This window comes from Rhipicephalus sanguineus, chromosome 1 (genome assembly GCF_013339695.2).
Source record: "Rhipicephalus sanguineus isolate Rsan-2018 chromosome 1, BIME_Rsan_1.4, whole genome shotgun sequence".
Lineage (NCBI taxonomy): Eukaryota > Metazoa > Arthropoda > Arachnida > Ixodida > Ixodidae > Rhipicephalus > Rhipicephalus sanguineus.
The window spans coordinates 101720903-101740350 of record NC_051176.1 but is presented as its reverse complement, the minus strand read 5'-3'; the positions used below and the strand labels follow the sequence as shown (position 1 = coordinate 101740350).

The window sequence follows — 19448 nt, the reverse complement described above, 5'->3', positions numbered from 1 at the left end:
TTGGGTTTATGGCACTGTCATTTGGACTTATAGCATCATTTGTTGAAAGAAGAGCAAGCGATTTCTAGCTGCCTTTGAGGATTATTTGTAAATTCCAGGCTGTGTGCTGCTATATAATGTTTGGCTCACATGTTCTCAGGAGTGTCAACAACCGATTGGCAGCATTTTCTGGCCATGCTGAGCAAGTGTTGCAGGGCCCCTTTAATATACATTAGGGCAGATTAAACAAGGAACAGTCTGCCTCACCGTCTTTGCCAGTCCAAATATTCCTTGCCTAATATAGCATGGCTTCCAGGTCAGTAAAGCTTTAGCCAGGTGTCGGTGTTCAAAATAATTATAATACTGTCAAATTTGCCCAAGCAATGTATGCAGTTCAACCTACTCCCCACCCTCAAGAAAAAAGAAATTATCATGTCCATACCTGCCAAGTTTGGAGAAACGGAATCCGGGAGATCTACTCAACTCAATTCTGCGATTCTACTCAATTGCTGCGATAGCAATTATATGGAAACTGTCAACGGGATAAGACCGCTTACGCATCGTCTGTTTCATGTGCGAGTAAATGCGCGCTAGCGCTAGGAACGAACGCGGTTGAAGCAGAGATGAAGCCACCTGGCCGTCACCGTCGCGCAAGGGGCACATGCGATAACATCGCTCCGCATGCGAGGCCTGTCGTCGCTTGCTTACCAGTTATTTCGTCGGGCAAGGGACCATAAGGGGCGCCGTTGAGACGGGGACGGTCTCAAGCGCTGGTGAACACGCTATCTCGACAGACATCGGTAACGGCTACCCTTTTAAGTGCTGGTCTCTCCACTTAAAGCAGTAGTGACACAATATTTTGAAGGCGAGATAACTTGTGGGATAGATTTGTGTGTACACAAATGCATCATCTACGAAATATTAACGGCTGATATAACCTATAACACATTTAGGATCAATTTTTAAATTGCGTGTAGCGCATCTGTATGCGAAACATCCCACCTCGCGTCACCGTGACGCACGGGGCGTGCAATGCACAGGACGCGGGGGGCAAAACAGGATTTCCGGGAGATTTTCCTATGACCCGTACAACCGGGACAAACGTTCAAAATCCGGGAGTCTCCCGGGTAATCCGGGAGACTTGGCAGGTATGCATGTCACTCTGCAATAACCCAAACTACTACCTAGTATGAATTTTACCACTTGCAAGGTCACAAAGTGACAACACTTGCAGACCCGTACTCTAGTGGTGCCATTCAGGTCAAACCCAATCTTGATCTTCAGCATTATCAGAAAGACACCTTTGTAAGTTTTTTTTTAGGCTCAAGGTGTTCAGATAGACATGATGGTTTGTGACACTCCAGACGCAGCATGGTGCTTGCCACAGGCAAGTGTTGGAAAAATGGGGTGTGGTGCTCTGCTACTTTAACCATGTACATTTATTTCCCATTAAATTGGTACATATCTGCCACTTTGCAACAGCTTTTCGCGCCATGTGAGGCTAGCATGTGCTTCATACAAAGCGTACATGCACTGTGGCAGAACACATTAGAAATCAGTGGCTTCAGCTTTGATGCATCATAAGGTGGTGCATCTGGTTTTTCTCTGGTGATATATGGTTGCAAACCGGGAACCTTGCAAAGGTACGAAGGAAGAGGTTGTATATATTCTTTTTATCTGTGGTGCTGGTGTAGAGTTTTGAGAATTCAACGGACTGCCAAAAAAACCATTCTCTCATTTATGTTAAGGAGATTTATCTGGAATGTTTTTTGAAGCAAAGGTCCTAAAACTTGTTGATTCTTGTTCTTGTCAATCAGATATGGGGGACTGCTGGTTCAGTGGAGTGATATTAATACTAGCCAAAGCGGAAGGCAAAAGAAAACAAGGTATGCTGTGCACAAGGTGGCTATCATCATCATCATCATTTATTAACCCTTAAGGATCCTAAACAGGGCATTACATAAGGGGGGGGGGTTACAAGGTTGAAATGAGGCATGGTTGAGCAAATGGCTAGAAAAAAAAAAAAAAACCAGCAGCGCTACAGAAAGTACAAGGCACGCAAAAGATAATATTTCTTGGCCAGTGTTCACTGAAAAAGAGGCGTACAACGCAATGATGGGGAGCTAAAATTAAAATTAACAAAAACACAACAGACGGAGAGAAGTCAAAACAAAGTGGACTTCATGATACAAGCCTCAGTGGGCACAAAACATATTAAGTACAATATCTGTAGCATACAACGGTGAAATAGTGAAGAAAAAAATACATGAATACAAAAAATGCATAATTAAACTCATTTAACAAAGAGCGTACTTAAGGACTCCTTGAATTTTTCTGAATTTTTTTCAATGGCAATAGATTCCGGAAGGCAATTCCAATCCTCGATGGCTGCGGGAAGAAATTATTTATTAAATGTAAGGGCCGAACCGTGAAGGTGTTGGACGCTGTTAGAATGGAACAGGTGGCGAGAGGTTCAGCAGGTGGAAGTAACAGTGTACCATGCAGGTGGGAAAAGTTGTGGTATAGTTTATGGAACAAGGCGAGTCGGGAGATTTTGCGTCTTACTATTAAAAGAGAAAGTTCAAGAGATGATTTAATGTGGGTTACACTGGTGTGTGAATTATAGTTTGATTAAAATAAATCGGGCAGCACGATTTTTGGACCGCCTCAAGAGAGGTGATTAAGTATTCTTTGTAGGGGCTCCAAATAGCGGAAGCATATTCTAGTTTGCTTCTAACAAAAGTTTCATATGCCATTTTCCTAATTTCTGGAGGGGACAGACGTAGGGTTCTTTTCAAATAACCTAAGGTCCTGGATGTGTCACTTACAATATTTAAGATATGCTCCGACCACGACAGTTTACTGGTAATTAGGACGCCTAGGTATCGGTAAGAGGAAGTAATGTGTCAGAGCTGCAGAGTTAAGAGTATACAGTAAAAGCTCGTTAATTCGACTCTCGTTAATTCGGAAAATCGGTTAATTCGGACACGTCATCTGGTCCCTGTAAATATACGCATCACTCTATGAGACTGGGCGCTCGTTATTTCGGACAGATTTGACCGCAAATCGGATAATTCGGCGACTTTCGGGCTGCTGGCGAGGCTCGAAAACGAAAAAAGAACAATTCGGAACAAAAGTGAAGCTCAAACGCAGCATCGCCATGGACATCAATTATCGACTTGGCTTGGATTGAGACTGCTTGAACGCCTTTTTTTCGCGTGTGGGTTTTGTTGCTTTGTTCCCGTTGGTGTGCTGCATCGTTGATCGCCGATTTATCGAGGAACGTTTCACTACGGCTCCTTTAGCTTGATCGTTGCTGGTGCTTTTGTGTTGACTTCTCGTGTGACCGCACTCCACGCCGATGGCAAAGCCGGCGAAGCAGCCCAAGTACGAGGCCAAGGACTTCACCACCAAAGTAGAAATTTTGCGTGCTCTGAATAATGGGCTCTCCCGACAAGAAGTGATGAAGAGTGATGAAAGGGGATCCTTGTATCGGCGGCAAAAGAAGCAAGGAACGAGTAACCGTACTTTTAGCCACCAACGTGACGGGAACAGAGCGCTTGCTGCTTCTCGTTATCGGAAAGGTTCAAAAGCCACGCTGCTTTAAGAACATCAACAATCTTCCTGTGGATTACCGTGCCAACCGAAAAGCGTGGATGACGGGTGAAACTTGCGGACACTGCAGACATCATGCGAGCTGCTGAGCACCTTGAAGGGCTCAGAAAAATTGTGTCCGCGCGAATATCTGCTCGAAAACAGACAAGCATCCGCGATTACTTTGTTAAGTAAAGGTATGTTGAAAAAACTAGTGCATTTATTGTGTTTATTTCGACCATTCGATAATTCGGACATTCGGTTAATTCGGACATTTTTTCCGGTCCCTAGAAATCCTAATTAACGAGCTTTTACTGTATTGATATACAAGGTTAGTTTTCTTGCGTGAAACAACCATGCATTTGCACTTTGAAACATTAGGTTCCATGAGCCAGCGCGAACACCAGGATTCGATTAGCTTTAAATCGTGTTGTAGTAAGGATTGGTCATTACTGTTTGAGATTCGACGGTAGACAACGCGATCATCCGCAAAGAGGCAAATAGATGACGTTATTCCGGATGGCAAATCGTTGATGAAGATAAGGAAGAGAAGCGGGCCAAGAACTGATCCCTGAGGAACACTGGATATTACGTTGTGTGGGTGTAGAAAGATTACCGCCGATGAATGTGAACTGTGATCATGCTGTTAGAAAACTTTTGATCCATGATAAAGTAAGCGGGTCAAGATTTAGACAACCGAGCTTAACCATGAGATGACAATGAGCCACGCGATCAAATGCCTTTGAAAAATCCATGTAAATGACGTCGTTCTGAAAAGAAGAGTCCGAGTTCAAGTTGAGGTCTGTGGTGAATTCGAACAATTGCGTTTCACATGATAGTCCGGGACGAAAGCCATGTTGCTTGCGGAAAAAGAAAGAATTGTTTTCGAGATGACTGGCAACGTGAGAATAAATTAAGTGTTCCATTAGTTTGCATGCAACGCAAGTCAGCGATATAGGCCGATAATTTGATGGGTCAGAGCAGTTACCTTTTTTGAAAACTGGGGTTACAGTCGCAGTCTTCCAATCCTCAGGAATTTTACCTTCTAAGAGAGACTGCGCAAAGATTATCTGCAAAATTCGACTCGTCACATCCCTGGTACTTTTAAGAAATTTCGCAGGAATATTGTCAGGTCCCGGAGCACTAGAAGTTCTTAATTTCATGATGAGACTCGAGATTCCTTCAGCCGTAACAACGACCGGCGGCATTACACTAAAGTTTAGGTCGAGAGGCGTCTGTACATCATCAACAGGTTCGGAGGTGAAAACAGACGAGAAGTAGGTGTTCATAACATTTGCTCGCTGATCAAGTGGAACGTCAGAGCCATCTGGATATACAAGCATAATGTTGTGGGACCGATCCTTTGGCTTTAAAATGCTCCAAAATTTTTTGGGATTAGTACTAATGATTTGTTTTAGATCCTCATGATGAAATTTGCATTTTGAGCGCCTCAAAAGACTGGCATATTCGCGCAAACAATCTGAGTATTTCTTCCATTTTGAGGCTGATGACTATTTGTGAGCAACCCGATACAACATTTTTTTCTTACGTGATAGCTTCCTTAGCGAGTTAGAGTACCAAGGCTTGCCTGCGTGGCCTCGAATACATATTAGCAGGACATGTGTATCAATCAGATTTTGAACTCGCTGCTTGAACAGCAACCAGTTATCGTTGACTGATCGTGAGGAAGCAGATCGATGAAAACATTCGTAGAAAGATTATAATTTTGAGTTAATAGCAAGAAAGTTGACCTTGTTGTAGCTCCTAATATATTTTTTTATTGGCTGTTTTTTTGGAATGGGAATGGATAGGTTGAATGTTATGGCTTTGTGATCACTTAGTTCCATGCCAACGGACACCGATGAAACTAAGTCGGGATTTGAGACTAGAACGAGATCGAGAATGTTACTGCCCCGAGTGGGAAAATGTATGGTCTGAGTAAAGTTGTACAAGAGTGCGAGCTGAAGGAAGTCTTTCGCTAATCGCAATTAAGTTATTCCACTCTATCTCAGGAAAGTTGAAATCGCCACAAAGTATATAATGGGCATTAGGGAAACGGGAAGTCAAATTAAGTAGAACCGAGTGCAGTTCGCTAGTGAACCCATAGATGGCAACTTAAGCCGCAGGGAAATGTCTATACCGGAGCTTAAGCAACATGTATATTAAATAAAAACAAGACAATTTCAGGACAAGATGAAGCCTTGAAGTGATAAGAAAACGGTCTAACAGCCATGCCAATGAAGCCAGTATTTCAACGAGGGGACGTACTTGTTGTTTGCACGTTTATGCCAGGATCCTACAGCACTGTTCAATGATACTTAGCAACGACAACTATGTGACACACACAAGATAAATAATGAAACGGAGTTATATTCATTAAACTTGTAGGAAAGCAAATGTTTTATTATTGTCTTGTTACTTGAGTGGGTAAAAACATATGTAGTGACTCCACTATTCGCAATGCCCACGAACTCTAGGTGGCGCGCCGTTTGATTCAAGATGGCGCCCGGAGGAGGGTCAACCCTTTTCTTAGCATGGGAACAGGTAGGACGTGCAGACGTACGGCCCGTGCCACTTTCACCGGATGAAGCCATGAGCTGTACTGAAATGGATATGAGACCAAAATACTTTCCCAAACCATGGAAAGTGCTAATTAAGTGCACGCCATCTAATTATTTGCTGCGGTGTGAAACGTTATACTTCAGCTCCGTTACCGTGCATCAACGATGCTTTGCGAAATCCTGGGCGTGCTACAGAAGACTGCATGAACTAGAATTTACGTATGAACTGAACGGCACTCTGAGGCGTACCGAGCCTGCCTGACTGATTTGCCGCAGAAGTAGGCCGCTAGCGAGTAGCGCCGTCGCTGCTGCACGGGACCACATGTTTAACGTGTTGATGGTTTCCAAACATATATTACACCGTCGTTGTTACTTGCGCAGTCAGGAACGCAGATCTTACTTCTTCAACGGAACACAAGCATCCAACATCCAATTCAGTAGCGCTAGTGTCATGGTCATGCTCAGACTCTAGCCGTGTGCAATTCACTTCATTAGGATGTTGCAGGTTCGATCACCACATTCCAAAAACTAATATCGAAAAGAATGCACACGTATGTATGCTTTTCACAACATCGAAGAATTCGACGTTGCAAAATTGCAAAACAATGCCGTTCGGAAGGTACCGGTGAAATACAGGAGAAGTTAGCCGGGAGGCGTGGATTGTGGCCGTGACTGCACGTTTCATCGCTCTAACCATTTTGCTTCGCTGATCGAGCTCGAGCATGTTGGCGGCATGTGGCGCTCCATAATATCGACAATAATTGCGCTACATGCAATGCACAAGAAAAACTATGCTTTTATTCTGATCTCGTTCAAGGATATTATACATTAAATACAATCAAAGTGACTTACGAGCGTGAAAGAACTTAACGCACGAGGGGACGTGAAGTGCAAATCGCTCCTCGTGAGTTAGCAGCTGATCATTCATCGTCACTGTCACTCTCAGTGCTTTCACAGCCTTCTATATCCAGTGAAAAATCCTCGTCGTCAAGATGGTTTCTTTGAACATCACTGCTGAAAGCAATTTGCTTTCAGCAGAATTCCAGAAAGAATTTCCACCGCCGAACAACTTCGACCACTCCGCGTCACCATGTTTACAATTAGAGAGACGTCCGGGCGCAGAGAACATTTTGCTTTCAAACCGGTCAACAAGCAACTCGCTTGCAGTGTGCTGCCATCTATCAACAAACATACAAAAACAAGCAGCGCAGCGCTGGCTATGAAACCAACACACTGGTGATGGATGGCTTTGAGAGCGTTCGCTCCACGAAAGGCATGGAGCGGACGCGTCCTCGAATGACTGAAACATTGCTCGCACGATTCATAACAGCACTTTCCTGGTAAAGGATAGAGGCCTTATTTAATGTATTGCCAACTTGAGACTGCTCAGCTATAGAAGAGCACATCGCGAGCCCGTGTGACCTCCCGTGTACAATGTTATGGGATTCATGAACTACAAAAACACTGACGAGGGTGATATGCAAGTAAAACAGTTTCAACTGAAAATGTCAGACGATAACATTTAACTAACCTACGTGGCTACAGAAAACCTCGCGAAGCTGATATGTGTACGCTTTGGGCTATCATTGAAAGTGCGAGTTGCCTCGTATTTTTACGAAAACTTCGCGTCTCGCAAAAACGAATCAGGTTTCTAGTGTCACGGAGGGCCCGGTTTGTTCACTGATGCAGGAAACATGCAGAGTCGTAGTGTTCATTTCTTGCCAACGTGTTAACACTGATGTTATCACAGCCGAACAAGGGAGTGACAGCGTAGTGCTGCCATTTTGACTTCTACTAACCCTCCTCGAGAGGACGCTCCTGAATTCCGCTTGGCGGCGCGACAGTCTATGGGCATTGTGAATTATATAAATGCTTGTGTTTTTTTCTTTGTTGTTTACACATGCTGCCAAATCATGTACCAATTGCTACAACATTTTAGCAGGTACAAGTACATTTAGGACTCAGTTAGGCCCAATTTCTTTGAATTAGCTAGTTCTGTAAGCCTTCCTAGTAGAAAATGTGCGTACGATTTTTTGCCAAATGTAATTTCATTATTTCTTCATTTTTTTTTCAACAGGCGGAGTTGGCGCACTTTCACAAGGAAAGAAAAAGACAGCTCTCAAACCCAATGGCAGCTCCCTTCAATTGGTTCACCAGTGGCAGTTCGGACACGTTGGTATTTTACGAGGACAACCAAAGAAAAGGGGATGGACCATGCAGACATAAAAGAATTAAAGGCACATACTCCAAACACACACTCCATAACTTTGTTGTCTTTTCCCCCTTCCCACTTTTTAGTCATCCTGCAAATGGCTTTGAAGGAAACTGTAGATGGAGACTGGATCAACTCTGCCTTCTTCTTCTTTTCTTTCTTTTTTCCCCTGAAGATTCATATACCACTTCGGCCAGTAATTGACTGATCTGACTGTACATGCAATAATTTGTAGTTCAAGAGATTGTTATATAACCAAGGAGGAAAGGGGGGTGCACTGCTCACCCTAACTTTCTTACACCCAATCAATGCTAGTTGTGTGAACTAGCAAAGCCAGCAAAACACTGTGTACAATAATGAAAATACTGCAATTCCAGTGCGTGGGTGACAAAACTTTTAGACTGTCCAAGTCGCCCACATAATTTTCATGAGATGGAGTCTCAAAAATGGCAGCTATTGGATTTGGTATTTGCAGTACCCAAAAACATAGCCTTTGAGATTGGTGGCTGTTACCTGGAGGGGATCATAGATGGGATATAAGTTTGTGCACTGGCTAACATCAAAAGTATATTTTCTCTAAGAAACAAATAGAAAGGCATAGCAGGCATATTATTATATCTTGCCATGTGCCACAGTGGTGTTTTTATTGGGAGTGGTTGAATAGTGACAAAATTATACTCAAGAGAGACTCGACAAATAAAGTGCGATTGTCGATAATATTGACATTTTAGACAATCCCACTGACAGGGGAGCCTACTTCTGTAGAAGAAATTCACCAAGGAATAAGGATGGGCTGGAGCACTAATGCCAGGCATTTTTAAATTATAACTGACAATTTACTGCAGTTCCTAAGTTATAATTTGGCAATACTAAGTATGGCACTGAAACTTGTAGAGTAACAAAAAGAAACTTCAGAAGTTAAGGACTGGGTAGTGTGGGGTGGAAGGGAAAATGATAGACGAGATAGGAACTAGTATATGAATTCCTAGGTTAATCAAAACCACATAAAATTAATTATTATAAAACTAAGGCAGTATTGTTTTCAGCATGAAATAACACCAATACCACATTGATTAAGTTTAATGACATAGAAATAGAGTTAGTACCATTGATCAGGACACTGGGATTGTACATTGAGGAACACATGAGCTCTAATGACATGTAAACCATATAATTGCTAAACTCAAAAATGATTGGTATTCTACAGCTAATATTTTTTAGGGTTTTCCTATGTCTATTCACATGCTTCTTTAAGCACACCTTTTTTAACCAGTTTTAAATTATGAATTGCTCGTTTGGGGCACAACAATCAGTGAATATATTAACACGCTTGCGCTGTTGCAAAAGCAAGTGGTTCATGTAATATGTGAAGTGCCATACCTTTTTCACACCACTGATCTCTTTTTAAGGTAAGAGACCATGTTATTCAGATTAGTTTCATGTACACTTATAATTTTGTGCAAGAAATACAAATTTGAGCTAGTTTATAAATAATTTGACTAATAAGCTGACCAGACAAAATGTAATATACACGCAAACCTGAAGACAGGCAAGGAAAATAGAAGTGTCATATCAGTTAGAAAGACGGTTGAAAAACACATACGTCAAGTACGATCTCTACCATTCGATGCTTAAGTTATATTCAGCATCTAATTTGGAACTGAAAGTCCTGTCTCTCAAACTAAATCTGGCAGTGACAACATTAGATACAGGAGGACAGGCACTGTGGGACAAAACACTGGGCAAATCAGACCACTTCGATCAGTGCAAGTGCAAGTCTGGCAAGTGGTAAATTTAATGAATTTCAACTAAATCAGAAATTAGGTAATTTTGCAGAACAGCCTTCTGGGAGCATCAGCAAAATCCTGGTCGCCGCCTGAGCAGAGAAACAGATACCTGGCGATGTATTTCTTGGACGTCAAAAAAAAATGTCACGGTGGTGTGCTCAAAGTCAAAGTCCTTCCGAAACAATATGACCTCTGAAGAGCACAAGTCAGTGGAACTAGTGCCTGAGCCACCGATCAGATGTGGTAATTAAAACCTGCGGATAAGGATGGTGCTATACATATTAGATAAAACTGACCGCCTGAAAGAAGAATACCGGCAACTAGAAGACAAGAACTTCTATGTGGAACTTGAACAGGACTCCACTAAACTACTTTAAAACCACGAAGAAAATTCACTACACAAGAAGGAAAAAATATCTGGTGATATGCTTAAGCAATGCAGCTGATTCAGCCAGCCTCAGGTCATTTTTATTTGCTCCCTAAAATCCACAAAACTAATCACCCCTGCTGCCTTATTGTTTCAAGCACTGGCTCTGTAGCAGCAATAACTTCAAGTGCGTTAGGTTTACTTATTAAGGACATAGTTCTGGCCATCAAATTTTATATTAAGGACACAACGGACCATTTGCTTTGCCAAATAACTGGCTCTCCCTAGAGATAATATCCCTCTTACAATGGATGTGATGTAACTTTACAGAATCATCCCACAATCAGATGGAATCGATGGGGCAGTCTATGCTTCCAAGAAGGCAAGCACACTTGTTCGCTTAGATGAAAACACACTATCGATACTACCTAGTGTCTACTGCTAGTGCGGGAGTTCCGTCTATTCAGGAAAGAGGAGACTGGATTGCAACAGGAACTGGAAGGACCGTTTATTTGTACCTGCAAGATGGCATGCTCCCAGCGATTCTCTCCGTCCAAGCCTAGTAGTTGCGCCACGTTTCTTCCGTACTGCACGTAGGGGGGGGGGGGGGGGGGGGGGGGCTACCTGTTGTCTATACCGATGCTACAACTACTGCAATTGGTACTTAGCTACAATTACTTCGAATTTGATGAACACTTTCTCCAGGTAAATGAAACAGCAAGAGGCACAAAGGTCGCTCCTATAGTTATGCGAACATTTTTATTGCATCCGAAGAAGTCCTTTCTTGAAAGCTCTTTGAAATGGCTCATTTATAGAAGGTTCTTAGATAATATATTCCTTATTTGGCACCACAGAGAGAAAAGTCTTCTTTCGTTCAAAGCTGATTTTAATTCAGCTCATCACACACAGCTATTTATACACACAAACTTATACAAAAAGTCAACTGACTGCCATCAGTATTTTCATTTCGAAAAGTAGCCATCCGCCTCATTGCAGGACAGCAATACTGTATTCACATGCCTACTGATACTGCTGCTGCACCTGCTGTAACGTGACAGGTTACGAGGGTCATGCCAAGAACCCTAAAACGGCCCTGGTGGCGAAGGACTACCCAGAAAGTATTGTCGATGATGGTAGTAAAAGTCGAGCACAGACATTATCTGGAAACAAAAAATGTGTCAGGCTCAAAGTTGAGTTATTCAAGAAACCAAAACAACCGTATCCTACTCGACATCTCTACCACATGTCAACCATATCCTATCCAACATTTTAGCATTATTCAGCAGAGTATGCGTGTGTCTTCAATTTTTACACATCCATGGACTAGTCTATTCGCCTCGTGTTCCACCGATGGTGGCGCTGCGAATGGCGCTCCGTGATGCAAAGAACAGCAACATTTTTGTTATAGTTCGCACAGCACTCTTCACCTACTAGATGTATTTTCTTGTAGTGATAGTTCTACAGATGGCTGCCAGCATTAGAGGTCAAGAAACGTTTACATATAACATATCTTCTATATACCCACAGCCATCGCAGTCGGGATCATGCCCCCGAGTTAGTTGCTAACTGACTGGGCTGGATGGCGTTGAAATATCTTAAGTAAAAGCGCGAACGTCATTACAGGTTAAGAAACGTTTACATTTAACATATCTTCTATATACCCACAGCCATCGCGGTCGGGATCATGCCCCCGAGTTGGTTGCTAACTCACTGGGCTGGATGGCGTTGAAATATCTTAAGTAAAAGCGTGAACATCTTGCCAAGCGAGTTAACGAGAGTCTACACTGTTTGGAAGCGAAGTGCAATCAATTTTGTGGCTTATTCGCAAAAGTTGGCATTGTGTAAACAGACCTGAGTTGAACCAAAATTCACACTCCACTCCCAATTGTAGTCCTGTGGACCTGTGTACAGAAAACGTTTGCCAACAAAATAAAGTTCATAAGTTCACCAACCAGTGAGTTATTGCGAACAACTAGCGCAGATTGGGTGAGTTGGATGCACATTAAAACTTGTTACACGTCCTATTGGCACCAAATGAAACGCCAGCAGTGGTGCGCGTTGTACAGTTCACGCCCTTATGATTAGAGATGGATACACTCATGCGGTTTGCCGCTCGTGAGCCACATTAATGCTTTCGATCTGTTCTTGTTTCATGTGACACTGGGGAGTTTTAGAATTGGGGGCCCAAGATAATGGGTCCCCAAGCTGCGCTGGGCAGGCTGCCCTTGAGTTTGAAGGAACAGCAGAGTTTGAGAGATGGGGCACAAACGCAGGAGACGTTGGGTCAGACCACGATGTAAGAAATTTTCTTACACTGTGGTTCAGACGCACAGGGTGCCACATGTGGCGAAATTAACTGTGTGAGACGCGGGCTGTACCTTGTTCTAGTAACGTTGGGCCGTACTGCGTCGTGGCCCACGCTGCGTATGCGTAGTCTCGCTGGCAACCCAAGGCGCCTTGGAGACCCAGACTAGTTTTCGATTTTTAGGTCTTGGGACAACGCGAGCACAAGAGCCCACGAGTGGCTTGGGTTTTGTGCATGGGCCCTCCGGCTCGCAAATTTCTTGGGTCGTGAAGCTCATTGGGTCCCGAATTCGAAAGCTCCCTACCGATAGTAAAGAGTAGGCTTGGTAAAGAGTAGGAAAAATTGGAAAAAGGGGCCAGGAAGTAGATAAATAGTGCTCTTTCCCACCATTCTTTCGGCCCCTTTGGCTGATTATTGCTATTCTTTACAGCGCTGTAACACGGTTGACTATTTTAAGGTGAAAGCCTTAGAATCCTCATCATATGCGAAAATTGACCATCAGTGTCCCGCATCAGCGGCGTCAACGGGAGTGACGCAAAAAGTCATCATGACGTCACAGATCACCAAAATTTGTGACGTAATCACATTACATTGTCGCTTTGCATTACCTTTGTGATCAGCCCACTGATCATGAAGGCAGTGTAAAACCAGGCAGGTGTAGAAAGCTTGCAATGCCTCCAAACCTGGAAGCAGTGCAAAACACGTTAGGTCCAGAAAGCTATCTGAGGGGGGTGGGGGAGAAACAGTGCATCGACTGACGAAAAAGAAGAAGATGGCTTTCGCCTTCAAGTCATCTTAGGCAAATGCATAAGGGACCCTGTGCGTCTTTTTAGCATAATGGTCGCACCATGCCCTATCAGAAGTCGACCGTTGAGAGTGATTTACACTATTTTATTGCATACACATCTTATTACACCTTTCCAATGCGAAAGCTTTGTATTTGTCTACGTTAGTATGATTACACTAATTCTGTTCATCATACTTTGAGACGACCGTGAACGAGTTAGCAAACGTCGATTTGTCAAAGTAGGGATTGAAATATGTTGCATAGAATTAGAACGCTGGAAAACCTGTCAGTATTTGGTAGCACCGTTGTACATCCCCTTTTTCCTCGTGCTCCCAACCTTCTTATGGTCTGTATAAATTTCAAGTACTTACGACGTGCTTTCAAGCAGCTGCTGGAAACTTGGATCTAATGAAAGGTTGTTGCCTATGACAACCACTTGATTTATTTGAATGACATCACACGTCGTTCATCATATCCTTAAAACTCCAAACAACATAATTTAACCGACTGAGCAGGCTTTACAACCAAACACGTGCAGCACGCTGTATACATACATTGCACTAAAACACATACACAGAATGTGAAGCTGAAACGCTGCAGTCTGTGATCGAAAATGGGCCGGCAAGTTATTATGAGTACACCATGCGTGGTCATAGAACAGTCATAACAAGAAGTGCACGCCATGCATGCAGATGTGCAGATTGATGGCCAGCAGACGACACCAGGAGGAATTGGCACTGAACATTAGGCTTGTGTGAATATTTCAGTCCGAAATGAATTTAAATTATTGTAAACTTCAAAGTATTCGAAATGAACAAATAAGCATATACAAACTGCATGTAACCCCCTGTAAAGGTGGTTTCACTGCAGGGGAGGGTTGCTGTATGGTGAGTACATTTATCCAGGGGAAATCCGCACTGCTGTGAAGCCCCACTTCAAGGTTAAGTGAACAAATTACCCTCACATCGATTAATCATTTTTTAGGTTTAAAAGCTCGTTATACTGGCTTATATGTTTAAGGTGTAGTAAACTTTAAAACGTAACGTATTTTACAGGTTATCACTTGCATTCTACCGAAAGTCAAATCCTGCTACTTTAAATTTGCTTCCACTTCCCTTTGAACCAAAAATAATGACATTTGCACATGCCCTGTTTCAATTTTAAAAAATTCTGTGCAGGTTAGTTGGGTCATAACAAATGTGCTCATTTTTCTTTATAAAATGTGACATATACTATTCGAATTCGATGAAAAATTATTCGACCAAATCACTATTCGCTTCGAACGTAAGTTTACTATTCACATAAGCCTGCTGAACATGCCCCTGACGGCAACTCCGCTCCATTTTGCAGAGAATTTTGCTTGAACATTCAGTGCAGGTTGTATGATATGAATTTGCCCACTTACATTTGAATAACTCGCGCAGTACAGACCGGCCGGCAACGTCGAGCAGCCTTCACGTAGCGAGCACATGCGCGCAGAGCGGCACCCGAGTCCCCATGTTGACATCACAGGCAAGAGGACACCACTGAAAGATCTCGAGGCGAATTGCCGGGGAAAGAACTTAAGAGATATTTTAGTCAGAACTGAAAGAACCGGAGCTGAAAACATGGAATAGGGTGAAACAAGTGGCAAACAACGCTGCTAAGTGTGCAAACACATGGCCACAACCTGCGTTGCCCAGGCTACGTCCTCTGACTTCACAGTGAAAGTTAAGGAAGCTCTAAATTGTGAATGTCGGAATGTAATATATATGCTCCACTGCGATGTCCGCGGCCAGCAGTATGTCAGCCAGACTGGAACCGGATTCAACGTACGTCTAAATAACCACAGAGCTCATGTCTGTACTCTGTCAAGTCTTCCATTCTCCGAACATATCACTTTGGCAGTGCATTCATTTGACAAAATATGTCATTCTTCTCCAGTCAGGACTCAATAGCGCTATTGAACAAGAACAAGGAGTCAAGAACAAGGAACCGCCGCCGTAGCTCAGTGGTAGAGCATTGGACGCGTTATTCGAAGGTCGCAGGTTCGGTCCCTGCCGGCGGCAAGTCACCTTTTCGTCCACTTTACTTTCTTCACATTTATATTCTAAATACTACAGATGACACCCCCTATACTTTCCTTGGCGTTATTGTCTGTTAGTTCTCATTTAATATTGTGTCTAACAAAGATAAACGAGCCCTTAAAAATCATCTGCTTTCCTTCAACAAGGAGTCATGTCATTCATAAATTTAAAACACTAACGCACGGCATAAATAAAACACCAAGAACATCTCACTTGTTTTGTATGCAGGTAAATGTGAATAAATAAAAAATGTGTGACAGACTGAATATGTCCATGATAGAGGCTCTTCTAGCCTCTATAGGGAAACTGCGCCTGAAAACTTTTTTTTTGTTCTTTATCGATTTCAATGAAACTCGCCAAGTTTATATATATATTTGTGGGCTGATTTCAAATATGCAATTATTTTCCTTGTGCAATATGTATGTAGTTTTTAAAATATCATTCATTCCATGTGCCATTTTGGGAGCCATAGTTTACCTAGACTGGGAGAGTTACAAAGTAAATAAGCACATCAGAATGACCTGGAATGAGTAAACAGTGCAAGAAAACAAGAATGGATGTTCTGAGCCCATTTGAAAAAAAGTTGTGGTATGTTGAATATTTGTGACTGAAATCGCAGCTTGACGTGACTCACTTGTGAATGTTCAACGCACCATAACTTTTGTTCAAATGGGTTTAGAACATCCATTCTTGTTTTCTTGCATTGAGCACTCATTTAAGGTCATTCTGATGTGCTTATTTACTTCGTAACTCACTCTTGGGGAACTCACTCGGGATTCCTGGGGAAAAAATTCCTTGGCGAGGCGAGATTCGAACCCGCATACCCACAATCCAAAGGCGAGTGCCCTAACCACTCGGCTACCTTTTTTTTTATGCTAGCAGAGCATAGCATGTGAAAATGGGATGTGAATTCCCAGCTGGAAATCGGGTTTCCAGCCTGGTTTTCAGCTGGAAATGGCTCTTCAGGCTGGAAATTTTCCATTCCCAGCTGGAAATGCAATTTCAAGCTGGGAATGAAACCCATTCCAGGCTGGAAATGGTATTTCCAGCATGGATATGGAAATAATTCCCGACTGGAAAGCCATTTCCAGCTTGACGTTTCCAGTTCCAGTTGGGAAGTTATATTTCCAGCTGGAAATTTTTCCAGCTTCAGTTGGGAAATAATTTGCTCAGCATGAAATTTTCTTGTTTGAGCGAGGAAGTGGTGTAGTTGACAAAATAATTCCAGCTGCCCAAAGATTGATCTGCATACAATTGATAGATTAAGTGTATAATGCAGACCGTGCATTTAGACATGACTTAGAACAGTGGTTCTCAAATGGGGGTCCGCGAGGTCATTCTTCGGGGTCTGCAACACCCAATTAAGCTTGCAAAAAAAGAGAGAGTTTTTTGAAGGCCCACTATGTCCCGTGACAGCGGCCCCTTCTGGTTTTTGGTATGCTTCACTGCATTACATTTGTGCAGTGCGACGGAGCTGACTTATGTTTCTCCTTCATGAGGTGGCTGTAAAATTTCTGTTGCAGTTTTCTAGGACATATGCGAGCATGCTTTTTCCAGGCTTGCATATTTGAAAAACAAACATCGCGATAAAGAGGTTGAATGTGGCTGCAGGCTAGAGATCTTATTGACAAGTTGTTCAGATCGAATTGACGTGGCACTTTTGCCTGACCATTCTTTGCCACGTAGAAATAAAAGGCACCTATTTCACACGCTGCATATTGCGTATAACCCACCCACCCCCTCTTCCTCTGACTGCAAGGGGTCCCCCTGAAACATCCATGTCTGAGAATCACATTGAATATTCATCACATGGCACATAGGATACATTTTACGACCGTGATCTTCCGCGCCCCGTACGGCTGGGTTGCAAAAAAATTGAAAAATATGTATGGCTGGGGTAACACGCACTTTTATTTGACCTTTTCAGTAGTCGTGCGCCCGGTCGACACGGCATTACAAATATGTTGGTGCTTGCTCAGTTCATCATTGAGCCGTTGCGCCAATAGCTAGTGTTTAAACAATAGTAGTTACTTCCTTGTGAAAAGGGGCATTATTTTCAGCATTCGCCATTGACTGCCACGATCGAATAGCAGTGAACTTTGCTAACTTGCTCCCTCTGACGCCGCGGCCATGAAAAACGCCGCACTGCCGCCGCGATGTTTGTTGGATCTCAGTAGCTCTATTCTCGTATCATTTCTCGGTGACTTATGACGTTAATGCTAAATAATAACCTACTATGTAATATAAATACAGCGTACAAAAGTTATGTTTCTTTTTTTAAGGTTAACATCATTAAAGACAGCAGTCCGATAGACCGCATAAATTATTATGTCGCCGCAGTCTCTCACAGTTTCGTACAGCACATGGCGGCTAGTCGTGGACTCGTGGTGATATGTGATATTGGCGATATTGGTGATATCTGTGCGTGTGTGTGCTCGGTGTTCGCTACTCTAGGGAGTTTCCTTGATGAATATCTGTGCGACAGTTACATGGAATAGTTCTTTGTGGTCAGGTTTATCTCTGGAAAGTGTTACGAGTGATGACCAGCATGTTCGAGCGGTTTTTATTGCTGTACTGTGTGCGATGTCTTGGATACACCAGCGCCGATCAAGGGACAGCGATTTTCTCAGCTCTAATTGTTCCATTTGGAGGTAAGTTGCACTTATATATTTCAAGTATAAGTGAACGTTTGTCTCGAATGTTTGTGGGCTTCGTTTATCACGATGTCATGTTACCTGGCTGCGTGTAATGTTTACATATGCGCGAAGTACACTACAGGCCGGTTTGTGTAGCAGCCTTTGTCTCCAGTAGCCCTGTGCCGTGTAATGATTGTGCCTACTGGTGCGCATGCGTCTATGCAACAAACGCGAGTAATTACATATGTTCGAGTGAACTCATTGGACGCCTATTCGGAGTAGTTTAAGGTCGATATAAATAATCGTTACATAGCAGGCACGTAGCCAGAATTTTTTTTCGGGGGGGGCCCAAGGCCTAATTATTCGAAAAGAATGTCTTTTCACGGCAAAAAGAAAAAAAGTTGCCTGGGAATATAAAAGGCTGGACGAATTTCGGGGGGGGGGGGGCCCGGGCCCCCCGGCCCCCCCCCCCCCTTGCCTACGTGCCTGTTACATAGCACCTACAGTGTGAACCGCAGTGCTCATCAGATCTTGCTCATATTTGCTTTGCACTGCATTGACTTTGTATTGTGGTACTGCTTTTGAAAGCTGTATTGATGCTGTTCATGTGATTTGGTAAAACTATACTTTTGCTAGAATTGCGTTTTATGGGTCATTGTGGTTTTGATGTTTGCTCATTATGTATAAATATTTTTTTTTCAGGTGGTGTACGAGGATATGAGCAAACTCATTCTACATCTCGAGATATGTTCTAACACTTGCTACAAGCGTTCAAATAAATGCTGTTAAATTTCACCACCATGTTCTTTGACTGTGTGCAGTTCACTGGACGAACAGGTCCTGTAGGAACCATGCTAAGACGCATGCGATAGCCGCGAGGTCAAATCTGGAAACTCTTCCATTTCCAGCTGGGAATGAAGAATTCCAACTAGAAATTTTGCCATTTCCTGCTGGAAATATTTGCTGGAGATATTTCCATTCCTAACTGGAAATATTTCCATTCCCAGCTGGGTTATGGAACCTGGAAATTTTTCCAGGCTGGAAATTTTCCCATTTCCAGCTGGGAAATTTTCCAGCCTGGAAAGATTTCCAGGTTTCATAACCCAGCTGGGAATGGGAATCATTTTCACCTGGCCCACATGAAAATGAGATGT

The 19448-nt window shown here is 42.9% G+C and overlaps 1 long non-coding RNA gene across 1 annotated transcript; it reads left to right on the top strand.

Annotated features, from left to right (window-relative positions):
* Positions 1-18087: 18087 nt before the first annotated feature.
* Positions 18088-19089, top strand: LOC125758354 (uncharacterized). Its single transcript, XR_007415995.1, has 2 exons — positions 18088-18309; positions 18997-19089. It is a non-coding gene; the product is annotated as an uncharacterized LOC125758354 (long non-coding RNA).
* The last annotated feature ends 359 nt before the right edge of the window (positions 19090-19448 follow it).